General features: G+C 44.4%; 1 protein-coding gene across 2 annotated transcripts in view; it reads left to right on the top strand.

Moving 5' to 3' along the window:
- The window catches only part of FHL2 (four and a half LIM domains 2), a 66615-nt gene that overhangs the window by 8361 nt on the left and 39549 nt on the right, over positions 1-18705 (top strand). The window contains exon 1 of one of the 2 annotated variants that reach the window (XM_074909263.1): positions 11554-11705. The exons of the other annotated variant lie outside the window; for it this stretch is intronic. The gene's annotated coding sequence lies outside the window, so the exon portion shown is untranslated. Of the gene's footprint in view, positions 1-11553; positions 11706-18705 lie in introns of those variants that run through there. 2 annotated transcript variants of the gene reach the window in all.

Genomic DNA, 18705 nt, shown 5'->3' with positions numbered 1-18705 from the left:
AGTGTCTATGACCAGTTCCTGAAGAGACCCATACATTGTGTGCATATCCTAGTAGGGACTTCAGTCCTAATCCCCCAGAGAGGAGGAACGGGATGGGTTGTCTGTGCTGTCCTGGTCTGTATGAGTGCTGGCTGTACCAATAAAGTCACTGATTCCTCTTTGTGATGATCCGTGGGACCTGTGATGTTCATAATGTGTGTGTGTGTGTGTGTGTGTGTGTGTTTGTGTGTGTTTGCCTATCAGGAGTACATTCTCAGCCTCACTGGACATGTGAACATGAAGCTGCAGCATCCTTGCTTACATCTCAAAGCTCACCAGATTCAGCCACCTCTAGCAGCATGAACTTGCTGAAAGCTCCATGTTGAGACACTTTCCTAGCTTTCCAGAGATAGATTCTGTCCCAAGACTTCCTTTCCAAGACTCATTATCAGCTTTCAAAATGTCCCATGCAACTGAGGGAGAAACATCTGGCTACCTCCGGCTTTTTTGTGTCTTTTCTAGGAGAACAGTCCAACACCCCCCTTTACTGAATCGTCGCTTCTTTGGGAATGGAATGACAGTGGTTTGCCAGTTATCCTTAAATAACTCCTACCACCAGACAGGCTTGAAGATAAAGTAAGGAATGAATTTATTCAGGAATCCAAAGATCAGCAGTACGATCTCCTTATTTAGAGGCAGCTGTACAGAAATAAAAGAAAACTTACAGCTGCAGACAGATTATTCTAACTCTGTTCTCTGTTTTATCCAGTTAAAATGCTCTCTGCATGCTTATACACCTTTCAGCTGGAAACTTGTCCTTAAGCAAGACCTGGACCAGAGCAAGTATTTCATTGAAAGGATGTGGATTCAGGGATGTGTATGCCCTTGCACATCTCTTTTGTCCCCTGGGTTTTTTCAGGTCCCTCTCACGCCTCTCCCATTCATGCCATCACCTGACCTGAGAAGTGTTGGTGTCTGCTGGATAGGTGGGATCTTCTGCCCAGACAGGGGACAAGTATCACCATCCTGGTGCTTATCTTAATGCTTGCTGACTGGGAAGGAAAGCCTCCCCTCGAAGGCAGAGCAGGATTCAAGCCTCCTTGAATTAATTCTTTATACACTCAAAACACCAGCTCATATATATGCATAAGCTAACAATCATAGTAGATATAAACATATAAGCAGTGATAAGGCATGTAGTTAATTAGATCTTGGCTGCATCGAGACAAGAATTAACGGTAACCAAATAATTTCAGGCTGACAGTGACATGAACATGCCTGGCATGAACAATGCCCCTGCAATACCCTGTGAGGGCATTTTCTTCCTTTGAAGGTATGGATGTACTGGATGAGAGATTTTGTAAAACATTAAAACCAAAATCATTCATCATACTCCGTATTCTATTAACACAGTTTTATTTTCCATCTGTTCTCCCAGATCCAGGATCCATGTTAGCCAATGCTTTGCATCAAGCAGTCCCTGTGTTTAGATCTCATATGTGACACCAGTGCCCATCCTCATTTGCAAAGTTTCAAAACTGGCCATTGATGGTAAAAGTTTTTACTTCTTTTGTAAGGATTACAGACATACCTGCCACTGTCACATTGACATCAGGAGGGATGATATTGTGTTGTTTGACATTAACTTGATCTCACCCCTGTGAAGAATGATTTTGACCTACAGGTTACTTTGCTTTGCACAAGCACTGCTGGTTGGCTGGTGTTACGCAGGAGGTTTGTCCTTAATAAGATTTTGGCATTCAAATCTACCCAGCTACGAAGAAAAAGCCAAGCAATTTGAGCTGCTAGTATAAAACCACGTTTGAAAAGGAGTAGAAATGCTCTGTTACTCACAGTCACACTGAGAGATGATGCGAATAATTTTCTGTCATAGGAGCAATAGGTAACACATTTGAAATGCTTCTCTATTCAGTCCTTTAATGCAACTGTGCCAGAAAGGGGATTTTGGAAGCTTCTGGGATCCCCTGGGCCTCCCCTACCATACCCTCCTCTTCCTCCTCCTCCGAGCCACAGTGCTCTGCAGCATGTGTAATGGAGGTTGTGTAACCCACTTTTATAGTGACTTTACATAAGGTTTTGTGGCAGATGGCTAAGACTGCAGACTCTCTCCTCCTGAGCTGGCAGCCCTGGAGCGAAGCTTCAGCAGAGGTTGGGGTGTGAGGGGTTTCTCCTGCTGGAGCAGGGAGAGGTTTAGTGGGAAAGACCCATCACAGAGCTCAGCTCTGGGTCTTTAGTCATTTCAAGGCCTGGACGCCATAAACCAGGGGAATGAAAAGAGCAGCTGAGCAGGTTAACTGCTCAGGTGAGCTCAGGTGAGCTTCTACCAGTGCCCTTCCATGACTCTGCACAAGCCATCCTGGACATGTCATCCAGCTTTGCAGAGGAGCAGGAACCCTCTCTGATGTTTTGGTACCCAGCTGTAGAGTAAATTGGGTTTTTTTTAATTATATAACCTTTTTAATTATCTAACCTCCCCCAACCTATTAGATTCTATTAATGAAGTAATTGTATTTCTATACAATTCAATATTTGTTTTTCTAAAAAATTGATCTCTAGAAGAGAAATTTTTCTTCAGAGCCCTTCCTTCACACAGGGATAGATGAGAACCAAAGCAGGATTAGAGCCAGAGAGCCCAGAGGTCTGGGACCTGGTGTCATTTTAGGATTTGTTGTGATGATGCAGAGAGTTGAGTGTCCTAAAAGCATTTCAGCATGCAGGGCAGAGATAACAACTTGCCTTTCTTTCTACTTGTTCATCTCCCTTTGTTCTAGACTCTTCAATGCCAGAAGGCCTTTGTTTTTATACTCCTTTAGGTTTGGCAACTATTGAACCTCTTCAAGCTCAAGCTCAATTACAAACCATGGTCAATATCTGCAGCTCATGCAGGGACTCAGAAAAATGCCTTCTTCTCAATACACTCTTGCAAAGGAGTATATTTTTCCTAAAAGATAGAAGGAAGCACTGCTGTCTGCTGAGTGGGAGCCAAGTTTAGTGCAATCACAGATCAAAGAGAGGTGTGAACCTCTCATCTCCATCTTGGCAGGGTGCTCTCTAGAATATTTCATGTTTGTGTCCAAAAATTAAATGGCAGATTTGTTTACAGAAGTGTGTTCCAAGAGATGCTTGGGTTACGCTCAGCAGCTGCCCTTATCACTGGTGCTGGGCATACCTTACATGTCTGGGTGATTTATTGATTTGGACTGCTTTCCACAAGAGTCCTGCTTGCAAGGCAGAGGCATGCTCCAGCACGGTGGAGGAGCTGTAAAACAACAGCTGCAACGGGTGGCTTCAGCTCTCCTCTTAGTTTGGCGTGCCCTGCCAAAACGGTGCCAGACGCGCATGCTTGTGTGGGGCTTGATGGATGAGGAATAACACAAGAACATTTGTCAGCTGCAAATGAAGAGGAATAATGTGCTGTAGGGAGATAAAGTTAAATGGGGAGATACGGGCAATGAGGTGAAGGGGGAAAACTGCAGATGTTTTGAGGAAACATCTGTTAATCCTTGAGGGGAAAGAAGTGGTGGCAAGGATGCTAAGGAGGCAGAGATTGAGAGGATTATCTTGTGGGTTTTGTGGAGAGGGGAGGTTGGCAGGCCACACTGCTGACACTGCAGGTGCCCAGGGCAGAAAGAAAGCAGAGGAGAGATGTGGCATGCCAGCCGTAACAGCAGAGAGGAGAAGAGATGGTGGAACATGGAAAGAAACGCAAAGAAAATTATGGAAATTCTAGGGTGGTCTAGTATTACATTGGATGATAGTTTTATGAGACATACAGGTGATAGAAAAAGATCAGCAAGTTCATAGTCGGAATATGTGTGAAAATGCAGAAATGCAGCAGATTTTGCACGATAAAGACTCTAATCTCATTATCCTTCAGTTATATTGTATGTAAGTGTATATTTTTAAAGATGAAAGAGGCACTGTGGGTTTTTTCCCAAGAATCTGAAAATCAGAGAGCTCTTTGTATATTTTGATCAGTGTGTAACTAACAATTTAGCTAGTCTCAGTTGATGAGACACACACAACAAAGTAGCAAAAACATGTCGCTTCCTTTTTCAGCATGCTTTGGTTTTTGGTTTCTGCGCTCCGACAACTTAATGGCTAGACATGCCTGTCAAGACTTTCAAATTAATGCATGGCCGTAGAACTGATTGTTTTTTCTTTGAATCGTTTTTGAAAAATCTGAGCAGCTCTGATGATGATAGAGGTAGTTCTGTTGTTTAACTGAGGCACCAGAAAGAGTTGTTCTCCTGGTATATGTCATGTCCTCTGTCAAACTTGGCCATAAAATTAGGGTGCCAGTTTTAATACATGTAGCTTTTTTCAGCTGCCAGAAGAATCACTGTGAGGTCTCACAAAAGGCATCCCTGAAACAGATAAAGTATTAATACAATCAGCTGAAGACTTTTTTATGTTATGGAGAAAAGAGGAAAATCAGTGATTCAACAAAAAGAGAAAACAAGCATTTGAGGCTTAACACAGTCATGTACAGGATCTGGGTAAGGGGAAACAGTAGGTGTCAGGTTTGACATTAATTTTGGCACTTGTGTCCAGGCTAATCTAGGCTCTACAGAGAAATTTTTCTCCTTGTGCTAAACAGGCTAAAAGGTACATGGTAGCCCTGGGCTGCACTTCTATCAGCCACGCAACAAACCACTAGCAAAGATTGAGTTACCAGTTACGCAGTTGATTATGTCTCTAGGGGAAGGATATACGCTCTAATGCCAACAGCTGCTCTTTGTAAACATAACTTTTTAATACTGCTGGACTTGTTCAAATTGCACATGATGGCCTTCAGCAGGCTAACCTGAGCCACCAGGCTTACACCAAGGCAATGCCAAAAAGGGAGGCCACTGCCCTGTTCCACAGTGTGCAGAGATGATACAATATTTTGTGCAAGTTTTCAGATTTATCACCGCTGCCAGCTGCATTATCTTAGTTTCTATTTCTGCATTGTTTTGGGAAATGCCTTTGAGGGTAGTATAATGTCATACTAGTTTTACAACTGAAGTCCTACTTCATATGTCCTAAGAACAGCTTATTGATTGGGATGTAGTGCATGCAGATGGGATGATTTTGGGGTGCTGGAGCATTTCTGCTTGAAACCATGTGCCCCCCACCCAGCATGAAACCTGAGGCAAAAGATGTAGGGAAAGGGATATCACAGCTAGTCTTGGGGCTTTTTGCTGGGAAATGTGCTCCTACCAGAAGGATCATTCTAATGGCTGTGGAGTTCTGGGAAATTCTTAGTCTGCTAAGAGTTGGGGGTTTCTTATTATCTCAGTGTATTTTTCAGATCTTGTTCTCATCAATGATCTCTCTCATAATTTCCTCTATAAGTGGGAAACCTGAGCCCCAGGGAGCTTAATATGATTTTTTTAAAGTGCTTGGCACTTCCAGCTCCTCTGTCCTTCAGTGGGACTTGCATGCACTTGCCAGGTTTGATAATGTGGATGTGAGTGTCATGTCCAAGGTCACACAATGAATTAATGCCAAAACTTGGATTATTATTATTTATTATGGGAGGGCTAGCAATTACACCTATGCTTAAGGCAATCTACAGCTTCTATTACAAAAATTTGCTTTTATCTCTTCTGCATGCCAAAATAAAACTGCTTAGGCTGAAAATCTTTATCCATACAAGCACCCTTGTACTTGGGGGCAGGTGAAGCAGATTGGGCTCTTGCTTGCTTAATGTTGCTAGTGGCAATTCCCGACTCTTGCTGCTGGGGTCACAGCACTGTACTTCTCTCAGATAACAGTTATCTCATGAGAAAATACCTCTCTTCTAAAAGGCATCCTGAAAGTTTCTTTTGCACGTGTACTTATACTCACTGGTGGAGTTAAGTAGTGCGTGGTAATGTTATTCAAATGGGCAGGTAAGTGTTCAAATGAGGCACTGAAATTCAGCGTTACTGGAATAGCTTTTCTCATCTGCTTTGAGCTCAGGCAATCCCTTGGATCCCTTTGTCACCGCAACCCACAAATAGTGATATCTCAGCTTGTTGTTAAGTGAAGCCTGCTTAGCTTTATCGGGACTTAGTTTAATGGATTCTGAGGGTAGATTTAGTTTTGGACTGAAGAAGTCTTAGTATGATCCAAACCCAGCAGCTACAGTAGAGTGAACGAGTTTTTCAGCCAAAATGGGAAAGGGCAGATGTGGGGCCACAAAACAGCTGCTAAGAGCAGTGGCCTTTTGTGAGCTGTAACATTTGCTGGGCAGACAAATTGAGGAATGAAGAAATTATTCCTGCTTTTCTAACCTTGTTTGCACTCTGAAAATATACTCAGAGCTCCCTCTGGCTAAAGAGGTACCATCCAGTCCTTTCATTGCTCAGGGCATTTGTCAGTGGTGTGTCACTAGATCTGCAAAGTAAACCGTCAGATAGAGGGCCATTAAGTAGGGACAGGGAGACAACAGCGCAGACTGGGGACTGGATTCATCTCCCACAGTGTGAGTGGGACAGGGGTTGGAAAGGGGGAGAAAGGGGGAAGTTCCCTAGGTTTTCCATGCAAAGCTTGGGTTTAGACGTTTTGGACAGTTAGATGAATTTTCAGACTAAGGGACATTTGCATCATTTACCCAAATGCAGTATTTTTTTGTGCTGGAGGGAGAGCTCCTGTCTGTGCTCTGAGCCTCTGCCAGCCCCCAGGCCTGGCGGGGGTGCAAGCTGCAGAGACTGGGCATGAGGGGGACCAAATGTTCTGAGAGTTTGGGTTCAGAAACAACTGGAGAAATTCACAGGAAGAAAGGGAAAAAAAAAAATCCATCAAGGTCAGTAAATATAGTTTGCTTCTCTCTCAGAGAGTCCCCAAACCAAAACCTGTGGGAATTCAAGAAATTGTTCTAGGGAATATATATTCCCAAGCATGAACTACTGGCCATCACTGGAGGCGAGAAAATGGGCTAAGCTAACCTACATCTGGCTCAGCACAGGCATTTTTGTGGCACAGTACACACGGCAAAGTCATCTTGCACTGAGTGAAATGCATTTCACATCAGTCAGTAGAAGTTATCTGCCTGGTGTGAGTCATCTCCTCTCCCCCTGTAGCCAGCAGTGGGAAATAGGCACCTCCACCCACCAAAGAAAGCACACAGATAACCAGCTTACACTAGATGCCAGCTTTTGGTGGCAAAATTTAGGTGAGGTGAACAGTTGATGACAGCACCCATGGAAAACACAGAGGTCACAGGGATCTGAGTGTTTCAGACGACTCTCAAGACTGCACGTATTTTTCCTTGTAGCGATGACATCTTCTTGGAGCCTTGGCTCAAAACACAGGGCAGGAGGGAAGCTGAGCAGAGATGAGGCCATTGGAAATTGCCTGTGTTCTGAACTGTGTTCAGTTTTGGGCCCCTCACTACAAAAAGGACATTGAATGACTCGAGCGTGTCCAGAGAAGGGCAACGAAGCTGGTGCAGGGTCTGGAGCACAGGTCGTACGAGGAGCGGCTGAGGGAACTGGGGGTGTTTAGTCTGGAGAAGAGGAGGCTGAGGGGAGACCTCATCACCCTCTACAGCTGCCTGAAAGGAGGCTGCAGAGAGCTGGGGATGAGCCTCTTTAACCAAGTAATAAGTGACAGGACAAGAGGTAATGGCCTCAAGTTGCATCAGGGAAGGTTTAGACTGGATATTAGGAAGCATTTCTTTACAGAACAGGTTGTTGGGCATTGGAATGGGCTGCCCAGGGCAGTGGTGGAGTCCCCATCCATGGAGGTGTTTAAGAGTCCAGTCGACATAGTGCTGAGGGATATGGTGTAGTTAGGAACTGTCAATGTTAGGTAAATGGTTGGACTGGATGATCTTTAAGGTCTTTTCCAACCCACATGATTCTGTGATTCTGTGAAATCACACACATTTTGCTGTTTCATATGAAGGCACCTCCACCTTGCCTGTGCTCCAGAGCCTGGGCACGGTGGTGGCAGTGAGGACAGCCACCCACCAGCATGGAGTTGGGGTTGGGATCCTCCAGGTGATCCTTCATCCCCAGGGGCCTGGAGGTCACTGACATCCCTGAGGCTGTTGCTGCCAGAGCCCAAATGCTGCTTGCTGCAAGCCTTCTCACAGGCGTGGGAAGGCCTGAAGGTGTGCAATGCTCCTGACACCCCGTGTGCCTCCTGGCAGAAGGCTGTGTGCCTGTAGGTTTGGATGGGGGTCAGCATTTGTGCACACACTTCTAGCAGGTGCGGGGCAAATGGTTTTGGGGTTCTATGTGCAAAAGTCTTATTTGAAAGGTACTGGTGCGACCTGTGGCTGGGAAGGGCTAGAAGAAGCAGGTAGGCTGATGGCTTGCTAGCACAGCCAAATTCTCAATTCATAACAGCAAATGCTAATCCCACCTTCCTCATTGCGAGGGTCTGCGTGTAAGGTGTTTGCAAAATACTGGCTACCAGCAAAATCTCCACAGGCTCCCTCTTCCTCTCTGGCTCTGCTGCTAAGTCTCTGGCAGTCAATATCATATGTACAGAACCTACCTCTAAATCCCTCAAATTAGATTAAAGCTCAACAACATCATAATGCAGTTTTAATCCCTGTGCTACCTACCATGAACACAAATGTCAGGACATCAGGGTCAGATTCCCATGAATATCTGTCAGTAGAGCTCTTCCTTTAGAAAAGGCAGTACTGGTGCAAGCTGGTGAGATTTTGTTTGTTAAAGCTATCCTGAAAATTTACATCCTTCTTGGATGCCCACACTCTGGCATCTTCTGTGATTTGCAGAGAATGGCAGGACGAATCCTGATTGTGGGGCACCAGTGGTAAAACTTCTAACCTCAGTGTAACAAATGGATAACAGGACCTTGGTATGGTTTCCACAGAGGGCTGTGCTTTAAAGCTTGCAGCATATCCTTTGCATTTCAAAAGCACAGCTGGACTCGAAGATCTTAAGGGTCTTTTCCAGTCTAAACGATTCTGTGATGCTCTTCTAGCACATACACCTCCCATTGCCTTGAAGTAGGGAACTGGCAGAAATTCTTGCTTAGCTTCCTGCCCATGCCTTAGTCGTGGGAGCAGCCGGGCTGGCTCCGGTCCTGCAGACCCATGGAGATGGCAAAGGGGCCTGCCATGCCACTGCTGCTTTGGACTAGAGCGCTTCAGCCCCCATCCCTCTTTTTAAAGGGCTAAATTTCAATGCCACTATAAAGCTGAGAAGCCTGGAGATGTCTCTGCTCCTGACAATATCCACAGGAATACCTCCTCTTCTCCATTGTTAGCCTGACACCTTTCTGTAGCTCAGGAGTGCTGGCACCCTGAGTGTGGGGGCATTTCCCTGCCTATCTCAGGGGAGCAGCTCAGCTGTTCCCTACTGTGGGGAGCACAGGATCAGATCCAGCAACCCGACTTGTCACTGATGCTTTAGCCTTCTGAAGGCATCCTTTTTCAAGAAGCTCTCCTTTCCCTGGCAAGCCTCATCAAAGAGCAAAGCAATACCCAAAATGAAACTGGGACAGTTTAGAGGCACAGGGTGGAGCAACCATCTTTACAGGACATCTGTTTTTTCCAGAGAGAAAAGCTGTAATGTTTCTGTTAACAGATCTGTAATCCACCTTCTCAAGTAGTTAGATGAAGTGTGCTGGGAGGCCACATTTACCTTAAGATAGTCCCCAGTTGCTCAATATTTATACCAGATCCAAATGTGCTCTATAATTGGGCTGACACCTGAGGATTAAACATGTCATTAGTGCTCAGAACATCCTGGGCTGGGCCTGGGGACAACGGTCTTTTATCCAGGTTGTTTCTACATCACCCAGACCTTTGAATCATTCAAACAAAAAATTGGCTAACATGAATAGGTTGAGGCTTTCCAGAGCTGTCCAAACATATGTCCTAACTACCACATTTTTGCTGCTTATACAGCTTTTCATAACTGTTTATTGTTCTGGGAAATGAGAAAGGGCTGTTTACACGGTAGCTAAAGGAACATGTGGCAAAAGGTCACTAGCTAGGATGAACAATATTTTAATCAGGAATCTGTGGGATATTTCTCTTATCTCCCTAACATAAGTCTCTAGGCCATGCTCCTCATCCACAGTGTTTGGAAGCTGGGCATTTCTGCACAGACAAAAGGAGATGTGTGAAAGTCATTTATTCCAAGAGACTTGACTCAGGCTGTCAAATCATGTTGCTTGGCAGTTGCTGAGGACGTGCTGTTATGAGCTTTTTTATGTGAGGATGAACCCTTCAGATGCCAACTTCTCATTGGTTTGGAGTTAAAACCATAAAACCTGACTGGGCTCCATGTCAAACCATAAATCAGTTTGTCACGTCAGAAACCCTGGCAAATGGTTTGTGTTAGTATCCAGTCTCCAACGGCTTGACTCATGCTTGCTATCCAAACGAACTGTTCAGAGACAATCTGGGAGGTGACACTATCTCCTAAAGACTATTGTTCAGCTAGCACGCTGAAGGGAAGAGGGAGATGAAGGGAATGAGGGGTTCTTCAGGACTGTGGAAGTAATAAATAAATCCAGGAAAGAAATCAAATCCCTCAGCAAATGCTCCTGCTTCATCCAGGAGGAGGAACAACAGGCAATCTCAGTTCAACAGCACAGTACTTCTTCAGAGAAGTATGCTGCTGTGTAAAGGAGGGTTATTTGTCTGCACGTGGAGGCTGCCCAAGGCTATTTCTTCACCTCCCTGTCTTAAAAAGCGGTTTTTACTTCCCTTCCCTCAAAAAAACATATTAAAATAGTTCAACTTCACACCAAGGGCAGTGTCTCTGCTGCAACTTTCTCTGCAGAAGTACACTGAGATGAATCGCTGAACCCAGCATTAGCAAGGAGGTGGGCAGGTTGTAACCCCACCTCTGCACTGAACCTTGCTCGGGCAAATTTTCCTCCAGAGCCAGCAAGATGCTGCCCACAGAAGCTACTGGAAGAGCTTTTTTCTGACTCTAATCTTTCACTCATTCCATGTATGAGTGTCCTCTTCACCCAGTGTGACACCTGCGATGGAGCAGGAATGGAGCCCTGTGCAGAGAGCTTGCACCTGAGGTATGGCCCGTCTGCCCACGCAGATTTATTTCATGACCTCAAGCTAGTCTCTGAAGTCTCTGTCATTTTTGCTGTGAAATGGTAGCACTGACACTACCTCCCCCCACATGAGGTGGTGCAGGGGTAAAACAAAGCAGGACACATGGCACTGACTCCTCTACAACAAGGCTGCGCACCTGGGATGGACAGACAGACAGACGAAGGGCAGCTGGAGTTTCTTACATTAGCAGAGCAGTCGGCATTTCCTGGGGTGTTTCTGTCCATCCCAGAGCCCTGATAGATAATCTGATCCAGAAATTAGAGTTGCTCATAGCTCAGCCAAAATATCAAGCCCTGAAATGACATTGGCTCCTCGGGGGCCCTCATGGGCCTTCCCTACAGCAGGTGAGTGTATTTTAAGGTCAGGCACTCCCAAATGGAGCAGAGCAAAGGGCCAGGGCTGCTCAGGACTGTGGCAACCTTTTCCACCAGGGGCCTCGTGCCACTCCAGCTGGGATGCCTTAAAAGGCTGGTAGCACAGAGGTGCTGCTGCAGTCCTTATCTCCTGCCGATGGCTGGTACTTTAGAGATATTATATTTATAGCTCACCCGAAGCACGGATGCCTAATTACTAAACACATAGTTCGGGCAATCCAATAAAGCGGCGAGTCTGTCCCCCTTCTCTCTCGTTTGCAGACTCACAAGCAGAGGCAGCACTAAGCTGCAGCAAGGTAAGACAGTGCCTTGTTTTGGTTTTCACAATTCTTTGGGCCCTTTTCTCCTTTGCACCTTCCCTTTGCAAAGGGGGCTGGCAATTTCTCAGGGCTCTGTGTAGATATCATGAGGGGGAGCACTTGTTTCTTAGGGGAAGAGTGATTTTAAGATGTTTGTTCCCTTCTTGCTGCCAGGGCACACACAGAGTGGCTCTCTTTGTATTTCCAGTCTGCTGTTGGGAACCAGGTGCTAACTAACAGCTGCTCTTTAGTTTCTGCACTAATAATACACTGTCGTGTTTTCATGTTCTCCGGGAACACAACCATGTCTAACTATAGACACTTTCCTGGTTTGAATAGCAAACTGAATGACTTTAGGCAGAAAGCTTTTGATTAGGGGTTTTCTTTTTCCCCTCTATCAGCATTTTTTTCTTTATGATGAATATTTGGAAAATGAATAGATAGGGAAAAAAAGAGGACAGAAGGAATATTTTACTTTTTTCCCCTCTTTCAGACCATTTCCTAATGGCCATAAAATAAAGAAAGGCAAATTACAGGCAATGCTTGTTGATTTCATGTTTAAACAATCACTTGTTATGGATTACAGCAGCTGTGTGAAAAGGGAAAAGAAAGAAAAGTACTGAAACATGACTGGATGTCAAAGCAGGAATTCGTCAGAACTAGCCTGTGAAATAGCATTAAGTGCCAAATGCTAATTATCAGGCTATTGTTACATCAAATTACTTTTAACCTCATCTCATGAGAACATTAATTTTCAAATGAAGCCAATAAAAGAAGACCTCTCTGGAAAAATAAGTTTGTTTGTGCATGTGTGTACATTTGTTTGGATGCATTTACACATGCATTTTTTATATAAACATTCTTATAACAAAAGTCTTTTTAATCCAAGGATCACAAAGTATGACACAAAGGTAAGAAATTTTAATTTACTTTTAACTGGAGAACTAAAGCTATCACATTTTGCACCGAGTTCGTTTACTATTTCATAATTTAGGAAATTAAATTCAAGAAGGCTTTTTATCCAAATGCTGAGCAACCATTGCTCCACAGCCTTTGACAGGATTGTGGGTCCCTGGCACCCCTGGGGTGGATTCCTTAGACCTGATTCAAAGCCAAGGCTTGTAGGAAAGGTCAGACCACTGCAGTGTTTGGAACTGGGCTCAGTCCCTAAGTGAGGATTTCAAATGCAAAAGGATAGGTCCTTAGTTGGTCCAAAGCTTCTGGAGATCCACCAACTCTAGCTGGGAGGTGGGTGTTTACATCAGGTGCTGATTTGGCCTGTGGACATGGAGAAGTTGTGTCTGGTCCCAGGGCTGTCCCTGGGGCTCTGTCGTGAGAGTGATGCCCTGTAAGGCTCCCATGGAGATGCGGCCCTGGGGCTGTGCCCAGACTATTACACACTCGTGGTCTTTGAAACCAAGTGGCCACATCCAAAACATCCTAGGGACAGGATCTGCACCCGAGCCATGCCCAGGTGGGACAGTCCTAGCTGGCATCTGGACAACTGACCTGTGGTTGACTGAGTCTCAGTGCCTGGGAGCATCCTGCCATCCTGTTTAATTTATGAGTACAGTCATGGCCTTTGAGGGTCCCCCCACGTGTCCAGCCTCACCTGCAATGGGGACCCATTGCCACGGTGGACATCCTCAGTTAACATGTCTTGTCTGGCTGAGCTCTCCAGGCTTATGCTGGTGGGGGCTGTGACTGACAGTGTAGATTACGCTGGGACAGCACCTTTTGAAGAACAGCACAAAACTGAAGTGGAAGAAAAAAGTAATGTAAAATACCAAATAGTCTGTACACATGCCTTTCTTATCTTGAGGCCTTACTGTCCCCCACAGATGCCTTGGAAGGCTTAATGTCTTCAGACACCGCAGCCAGCACCTCCTCATGTCTCTGTTCTCCAGCAGTAACCGTCTAGCTGCTAGACCATGGTCTGCTCTATTCACATATGCACAGAGCTCCCATCTTCTGCTCCCCAGCACTGGTGAGATGAGTTTTGTAAGTTGGCTGGAGCCCAAAGGTAGCATGTCCCACCAGAGAGCACAGCAATGACTCTTAGCAGGCCACCAGCAGGAGCCAGACCCACTGCTACACTTGGTCTGTTTTTTCCAAGATGTTGCTATTAAGCTAAACTGATGTGCCGCCGCAGTAAATTCTGCAATAAAGAAATCATGTACAAAACTAATATTTTTTTATGCAGTAGTCTCACTTCTCCCATACTAGAAATTTCTCATGTCCTCAAATTCTTCATCTATCATCCAAGCCTCAGGCTAAAAATAATAAAAAGAACAAAATTGTTCTGGTTGGGTAGTTAGTGTTAAAGTATTGCCAGTGGTGTATTGACAGTATTCCCCTCTTAAAAACTAGAAACAGAAGCAACATTCCAATCTTGCAGCAAAACATTAGGGTGTTTTTTTTAAAAAAATACGTTGGCCGAAGATCCTTAGCTTGAAAAAATGCAGGAACATACATACTAATAAAGTGATTTTTCACTGGATTTGAATTTAAAAGTGAAATAAAGCACAAAGATCCAAAGCCTGTTCCCAAAGTGAACCCATTCTAAAGGCAGTCTTTCCAACAATAATACTTTGTTCTTACCTAGCATTTGAAAATATGATTAATGTATGAATAACTTTACTTTTTCCCTTCCAAATAGCAAGCCATCAGAACAAGGCAGACCTTTGATTGCAACTGGCAAGAGGCTGGGAGGGGGGAGACCCATTCAAACACTTCTTTAATACAGCAAATGTAAAAGGCCATTTTACAAGGAAGAAAACCAGAGAAGGAAGGGAATGTGAATACTGACTTGGGGGTTAAATCCTGGCCCCACTGAAATCAATAGCAGTTTTCTCAGAAACAGTCACTGATTTTAGCAAAGCTCGGATCTCCTCCTTTTCCTTCTAATTTTAATAGTGCCAAACTTGCGGAGATTTGCAACACCAAAGCACCTTTTTACATTTTTCCTTACCAGTTTTCCTTTTTTGTAGCTGTGTATTGACTAACCAGAGCACAAACACTCTGACACAGCTGGTTTTCAGTGAGATGCATTATTACTGGCTGCAATATTTTATCTTTGGCTTTATATCACAGTGAGTACAGTTTCATGCCAATAAATCTCAGGCTGTTTCAACAATGTTCATCACCTAACACTGATTAGCTTTGAGAAGCATTGGTCATATTACACGGAGTCCTAGTTTTTCTAGAAGCAGTTGGAGCAATTCTGCCTGGTTTTGCTCAGATTGTTCTGACACAAACATGGAAAGAGCACTACCATGCACATTTTAAAGGGATCCATCCGATTCATTAAACTCAAAATGTTTCTGCTGCAGATTGACTTACTGGCTACTGTTAACACATGCCACCAAGTAGTGAAACTGAAAGAGTTAGAAGAAAAAATATTTTCCCCTAATTACACTTTATGTTTTCAGTAACATTTTGTGTGAAGCCAGTTGTACAGGTTCTCTTGTATAACATTTTTTTTTCCTGCTGTCTCTGTGAAACTTCCATGTAGCAACAAATGAGAGGAAGACTCTCCTTTAAAAAAGGAAAGTAAGTACACTATCGAACCACGTTGTCATGGGAGTAGAATGAGCACAGACATGGGAACAGAAATTGTTTCACACAGTTCATAAACAAAGCCAGTAGGCTTTCAGATCACCATATTCCCTTTCAAGCTTAACGGATTTTCACCAAAGTCTCACTAGAAATTTGCATCCTTTCTGTTGGAGGGAAGTAGGTAATATTGACTAGTGCTCCTTTTTGGTAGTCTGCAGCTAGGGAAGCAAAACCCGGCATGCCTAGAGATTACCATATGAAAACAAGAATACCTGCAATCCACAGATGCCACCACACAGAAGCCCCTTATTCTGTTATTTATCCTGGGTTTTAAATGCTGAGTATCCTAATTTCTTATGCATGAAGCCCATTGACTGCAACAAGCCCCACAGACTCTGGTGGTGTGTGCAGAAGGCAGGAGGACAGTCAAGACATTAGAACACCGTTTATGATACAAGAAAGATGTGCTAACACCATATAGCATGACACTGTAGTACAGAACAACGAAAGAGAGGAAGCTATCAGAATAAACTCTATTTGTTGTAGTTTTCAACTTCTGGGTGTAAGTCCCAGCTCAGGAATTCACATGAGCACAGGTTAAACACACTGTGTGTTATGTACTCTTATGGCTCACATTTCATATCATTGAGTATTTCTTCTCTCAACATCCTTTTAGGGAAGAAAAGTAGCACATTTTCCTAATTCAGAGAGAAGTAAGAACCAGATCTGAGAGCAGACTCCAGTGCTGAAGTGCAGCAAGGATTGGCAGGCTGTGAGACACAGCTCAGGGCTACTGTGACCCAGGGCTCAAGAAATAAGTCTTGGAGAGAGACTCTCCCCTCTCCTCCTTTCATCTGCCTTAAAAGTCCTCTGGCCAACATGTGGGACATTGAGTTCAGCTCTGCTCAATTAAGCAGGGGGGAATGTAGGGACTGAATTAAGGCTTATGAATTCTGCCTGGACATACCTGCCCTGCTTTAGCTACCCAAGTTCAGATGTCTGTCTGAACTAGACAGCTGGATTCCCTCTAAATTCAATGTGGAAAAACAAGCACATCTATAGGGAAGTTGATTTCATGCTCAGTAGGTGTCTAACAAATCACCCCTCGCAAGTGCCTCTCTTCCTTCACCCACTAGAGTGGGATCATGGATGGCTGGTTTGGATAAGCTAAAATGAAGTGAGATGGATGCCAGTACAGATTATTTGCCCAGACTACACAAAGCATTTTGTTGATCGAGGAACAGACTGTTGCCACAAGTCCCTGACTACTACCTGCAAACGCTCCCCTCCTTTCTCCTTTTAGGAACCATGGTGCTTTAGTAATTCAGACTCTCTGTAATAAGAACCAGGTTGTGCTTACTTCTCATCTTTCTCCTTCGTCATTTTTACTTCTTGTATTCATTTTCCTGTATATTGATGTGTTCTGGAATATTCTCTGGGGATTCATGAAGTGAACCAAGGCTATCCTGGTACTCTAGGAACTCTTGAATGTCTGCTTTCAGGTGCAAAGTACGACCCAGAGAGCAGAAGGAGCATGTCAGATGAATGGGAAATGCTTTTGGTGGAAACAAGAACCCATATAGGAAGTGGAAATATTTTGTTAGGGAATTTTTCCTTGCTTGGTGGGGCTGTAACAGAGAGCAATAGTCTGCAGGTATTACTTTGCCTCTCAAAACAAAAGTTTATTCAGGAATGAAGGGTTCTGAAAGAATGTAGAAACTTAGGAGGAGAGACTGAACTGTGATGGTTTTCTAGACCATCCGTTCCTGTTTGCAGGGAGAAAATGACACAAACCTATTTGAGAATTTGTAATGGCAATAGTCTTCAGCCAACAGAACTGAAATGTCAGAAAAAGTTTCCATCCAATGCATCTTATTGTGCAAAATTGAAGGTCTCTGAAAAATTGCAGTGGGAATGTTTACAGTCTTTTGTAGAAATCTTGAATGGAAGACCTTTTGCATGAGGTTTGTACTTTCCTTATCTGATGCTATGAGTTAGACTTGTATTCCTAATCATTTTTACTGAACTGCTTCCAAAAAACATCACTGTGACTGTGGTAACAAAGACAATCGGCCAGCTAGGACACTGGTTGTCTCTCATTTTAGACCGACCATTTAAAATAAGAAAAAGAACATAACTTCTCCTAATAGTGGAAGATGCTTATGTAAGTTTGTTAGTTAGGCAATCAATGAGAAAATATTCAATCTTTATAAATAACCTGTTATAAAAATGTCATGGTTTGAGCTCAGAGAGCAACTGAGCAGCACACAGCCACTTGCTCACTCAGTCCTCCCCATTAGGAATGGGAAAGAGAAAATAAAGCAAAAGGCTTGGGAATCAAGATGAGGACAGGGAGGGATGACTCACCCATTACAGTGAAATTCATCACAGACAAAATACAGACTTCTTAGGGGAAGAAAAAGAACATCGATTTAATTCAAACACAAATGACAACACACTTAACAGAGTAGGACAGTGAGAAGTATTACCACATCTTAAAAATACCTTCCCCCCACACCCCTCCCTTCTTCCCAGGTCAGCTTTGCTTCCGTTTTCTCTGCCTCCTCCTCATTGCAGTGCAGTTGGGCCAGGGAATGGTGGGGTGAGGTCAGTCCCTCACACATTGTTTCTATCACTCCTTCCTCCTCAGGGAGAAGGCTCCTCACACTTTTCCCACGATCCAATGTGGGGTCTCTCTCATAGGAAACAGTCCGCCGTGAACGTTTGCTGACATGAGTCCTTCCCAAGGGCTGCAGTTCTTCCCAAACTGCTCCAGTACTGGTCCCTCCCGCATGTTACAGTCCTCCCAGCACCAAACTACAACAGCACGGGCTTTCCTCAGAGTCCCAGCATTCTTCAGTGCACCCACCTGCTCTGCCATGGGGTCCTCCATGGTCTGCAGGTTAGCATCTTCTCCACCAGTGACCTTCGTGAGTGGCAGGGGGGTGGCCCTGCTCTCTCACCATAGGCTGCAAGGGGTCTCTGCTCTGGCACACTTCACCCCCTCCTCCTTTCTTCCACTGACCTCAGTGTTTGCAGAGATGTCTCCTTCACAACTCCTCCTCACAACTCCCACTCCTCCCAAGTTCCCTTTCTTAAGTACTTTATCATAAATTTGCGGCCACCTTTGCTAAATTGGCTCAGCCTCAGCCAGAGGCAGGTCCAACTTGGAGCTGGGGGAGCTTCGAGAAGCTTCTCACAAGGACCACCACTGTAGCCCCCTCCCCCACTACCAAAAACCCTACCACACACAAATCCAACACAAAAAGACAATTGGAACTTCTTATCAGGACTGGTAAGGTCATTCATTTGTAAACTGTTTCACCCTCCGTCTCATCAAATTCAGTAAAAGTTTTGCTCTGAGGCATCCAAGATTGACTTCAAACACATTTCTGAGCTTCATGGTAATAATTTTCACATTTCTTTGTAGACCACAACC

The sequence above is a fragment of the Athene noctua genome, chromosome 1, assembly GCF_965140245.1.
Source record: "Athene noctua chromosome 1, bAthNoc1.hap1.1, whole genome shotgun sequence".
Lineage (NCBI taxonomy): Eukaryota > Metazoa > Chordata > Aves > Strigiformes > Strigidae > Athene > Athene noctua.
Note: the sequence above shows the minus strand (reverse complement) of the source record. Positions and strands in the feature narration are given on the sequence as shown.